Source organism: Myotis brandtii, unplaced genomic scaffold (assembly GCF_000412655.1).
Source record: "Myotis brandtii unplaced genomic scaffold, ASM41265v1 scaffold344, whole genome shotgun sequence".
Taxonomy (NCBI): domain Eukaryota; kingdom Metazoa; phylum Chordata; class Mammalia; order Chiroptera; family Vespertilionidae; genus Myotis; species Myotis brandtii.
The window spans coordinates 6,709,637-6,714,119 of NW_005363247.1; positions in this window are offsets into that span (position 1 = coordinate 6,709,637).

Below are 4,483 nucleotides of genomic sequence, written 5' to 3' on the forward strand. Positions count from 1 at the left end.
GACGCCGCTGCCTCGGTTCTCCGGCCGTGGGACTCCCGCGCTGCCTCTGCCCCCCGCACCTGCCCGGGTGGGCTGGCTCTGTCGCTGAGTCTCGGCTGCCAAGCCTGCAAAGTTTTTAGCTCCGACCTCCACGGCTCCAGTCCACCGGAGTCCCCCAGGCCGCGCCTTGCTTCCCTCTCCTTGTAGCTTCCAGGTTCAGAGGCTACGCGCCCCCGGGCGTGCGCCAGGGACTGCACCCGGTGCCCTGTCGATAGCACCTGTCAACTGGATCCCTGCGAGACTCGCACAACGGAGAACGTGGGGCTGAAGATTCCCGGGACCAGCAGCCCCGAGGGAGACTCCTGGACCATCCTGCAGCTCCTAGATGGGAGGACGGGCCAGCGAGAGCCGGGTGGAGCCAGACTGCTTCCTAGGATCCAGCCACAGTTCCCCAGGCAGCTGCTCAGGGCTGCGGCCGGACGCACCAGCCAGCCATCGTCTGGGTCCGATGAAGTGAGCTAGAGCGGAGATCGTGCGCCTTCGGTGGGTCCTGCGGGACGCCGAGCTTCCACGGGCGAGATGAACACGCTTGAGTTCTGGGGCTGAACACCGCTGCCCCCGCCCGGTTGCGCTCCGGTCCAAAAGGAGAGTTAGATTCCTTCTGTCTTGACTTCATCTCCCTCCACCCCTCCCGGTTCTTTATTTATATGTGCAGTGTTTCTCCTACGATCAGGGCCTAGAGATTTCTAGAGTCTGACAATAAGGCCAGCCCCGAAGTTACAGGAAGTTTAAGGTGTCCGAGGACATGAAAGATGCGCACTGCCTCCCCCCCCCCCCCCCCCCCCCCCCCCCCCCCCCAATTGCATTTCCCTGTGGTTACTTCACTTGCTTCATTGCCAAGGCAAATAGAAAAGGCTTTTTAGCTCATTCAGACTTTGCTTCTCCCCAAATCTACTGATCCTCGGGTCTTCTAATTCTACTGAGAGAGCCTCTTGAAAGGCAGGTGACACAGTGCCCCTTCCCTCTTCCATTGCCCTCGCACCCCTACATATGGAAAGCATGGAAGAGTTACCTGGGCTTTTCCCGCCACGCCTATTCCAACCTCATCTAGCTAACAGGATGCCCTCGCGATGTTACCAGACTCTCTAACCTTTTCGTTTTTCTATTTTTTCTTGCCTTTATAACAAATACTAAAATATTTATTGAGCACCTACTATGTACTAGGCTCTTTGATAGATTCCGGGGATGCAGCTGTAACCAAGGGAAAGAGGGCCCTACCCTAATAAAGCTCATCTTCCAGTGAGTGTGAGTCAGACAATAAACACAGTGTCTAACAGTGAAAAGTCCCATGGAGACATTAAAACAGGCTACCATAACGGTGTCTATGGAGGTAGGGTTAATAGATAAATTACAGGACACCCAATTAAATTTGAATTTCAAATAAACAATGAATATTTTTTTAGTATACATATGTCCCAAATATTGCATGAGACATGCTAAAATGCCATTTGTTGTCTATCTGAAATTCAAATTTAACTTAGTGTTTTGTATTTTTATTTGCTAAATCTGGCAACCCAATAGGAAGGGTTTTGGGGGGTTTTGCTATTTTGTTGTTACTTTTTCTTAACTTATGTATATAGAGAAAGTCTCCCTGAGGACTTAGCTCAGTGCCTCAGACTTTTTCACAGGGGCAAGCTGAAAGTATCACAACCACAAAAAATTACTTGAATATAGAGATACTCTGATAGCCCAAAAGGAAACAGCAAATATCCAGAAGTGTTCTTCTCTTTAACATAGGAAAAGTATTTTGTTATTAGTTTTTCTAGGACAAAGTATGAAGAAGAAAAGTAAAGAAATATAGAATTACTGTAGAAAAGTGAGAAGAAATGAACCACTACTTCTTCCAGAACTCTTTATAAATATGTCAATTTTGTCATATTTATATGATAAGGGCCCATGGACCCATGGAAATAACTCTACACAATTCAACCTTTAGTCTCATACTGATGCATTTAATTGAATTTTATACCTTAATATTTCCACTTTTCTCTTTACCAAATTTTGTCTTGACTATACTATCCCTGAGATTTCAGGTTCTGAAATCTGTGATCCCAAATCACATTTCTCCATCCATGTGAACTCATTTACACAACTTGAGAGCATATTTAACTCTTTCTAAACACCTGAGATGGATTATAAAATGTGAGGCTGTCCTACAAATTGTGCATTATATAAATTTGTACTAGATACGATCTCCGTCATTAAATGTCTTATTGTATTTAAGAGAAGATACTTATAAAAACTCTACAACACAAGGGGAAGCTGAATAGTACAAACTGATCCCTGTGGGGAATAAAGAGGTGTGAAGGTCACTTCTGCCTTGACTAATAAAAGGTTTCTTGTTGGAGGTATCATCTGAGGTAAGACCTATTGCAGGCGACAGAGTACACAAATAAGATAGATGGCCACCTGCAAAGGCAAGCAAAATTCATGGCACATAGCAAGACTTCAATAAATGTTACCTCTTCTATTTATTACAATTTACTACCCATCTTAAACATTGACATAACACCTATTGATTGAATTAATATGAAATTAATATGTGCATCACATATTGAAATAGAGGAAGTTGGGAAGGTGATGGATAATGCAATATCTGAGCAGAAACCCAAAGGAAGTGGGGGAGGCAACAAAGTAGTGAATCTGAAGGAAAGTTTTTCCAAGAAGAGGGAACATTAAATGCAAACGGGCTGAAGCAGGAACTTGCTCAGCTTGAGGAATGATAAGGAAAACAAAGTATATGGAACAGAGAAACAGGATTGGAGAAGAAGATATTGCAGAGATGGCTAAGGAAGCGATCATTGTAGGACTCTGTAGGCAACAGTGAGGACTCTGGACTTGGGTGGGATGGAAAGCCACTGGAGGGCTTTGAGCAGTTTCTTTATAATCTAACTTGCATTTTAAAGTTTCACTCTAGCCTCTATGTTGACAATAAAGTGGAGGAGAGGAATGGGTGGGAACATAGTTTAGACAGCAGCTGTTACTACCTGTGAGGGGCAGTGATGGCTTTGAGTGAGTGGGTAGGTGAGAAGTGGTGAAACTGGTTAAATTCTAGATAGGCAATGTTTTGAAGATAGAACTGGCAGGACTACACGTAGTTAGGACATGGGGTACGCAAGCATGATGCTAAATGGTTCGCCTCCTTTAACATATGTAATTCTCACAGCAACCTCATTTTATAGATAAAGGAACTGGCTTTGAGGCATATTAAGTGATCTTGCAAGGTCACTTCTTGTATAATTAACAGATCCCAGGTCCACAGGATTCCAAAAACACACAGCTTCCTAGTTTTAAAATGCATGAATAAATAGAATAAAATAATTGAAAGAAACTTCAAAGACGCACTGATCTATGTCCTTGCCCTGGGCGAGCAACAAGACTGTTGTGAACAGAACCACGACGTCCACTTGATGAGTTCAAGGACATAAATGCAAGCACGAAAACAACATTTATGGGACTATTTGAGTTAAAGTGCCAACTAAATGGCACTTCAGGCGCCCTCTTCTCAGTGGAGCCTGGCTGCCATCCCAGCTCCCAATACAGGCCAGATGCCTTCAGGACCTCATTTCCTCTCTCTGTCTCTAAAATAGGGATAATAACATCAACTGGGCTGACCACACCCTACATGGACCCAATTACAAGTCAAATGTATTGTTGATAGTTTCTTTTGCTGTGCAAAAGCTTTTTATTTTTATGTAGTCTCATTTGTTTATTTTCTCTTTAGTTTCCATTGCCCTAGGAGCAGTATCAGTGAAGAAATTGCTTCCTCATATGTCTGAGACTTTGCTGCCTGTGGATTCCTCTAGTATTTTTATGGTTTCCCATCTTATGTTTAAGTTGTTTATCCATTTTTAGTTTATTTTTGTGTATGGTGTAAGTTGGTGGTCTAGTTTCATTTTTTTTTTTTTGCATGTATCTGTCCAATTTTCCCAACACCATTTATTGAAGAGACTGTCTTGACTGCATTGTATGTTCATGCCTCCTTTGTCGAATATTAATTGAGCATAGTGGTTTGGGTCGATTTCTGGGTTCTCTATTCTATTCCATGGATCTATATGTCTGTTCTTGTGCCAGTACCAGGCTGCTTTGAGAACAGTGGCTTTGTAATACAGCTTGATATCTGGTATTGAGATCCCACCTACCTTGTTCTTCTTTCTTAGGATTGCTGCAGCTATTCGGGGTCTTTTTTTTTTATTCCAGATGAATTTTTGGAAAGTTTGTTCTAGGTCTGTGAAATATGCCATTGGTATTTTAATGGGGAGTGCATTGAATCTATAGATTGCTTTGGGTAGTATGGACATTTTGATGATGTTGATTGTACCAATCCATGAAAGCCCACTGCATGGGAGAACATATTTGCCAATGTTATCACCAATAAGGGTTTAATCTCCAACATTTACAGGGAACTCATACAACTTAACAAAAGGAAGATAAACAATCCAAT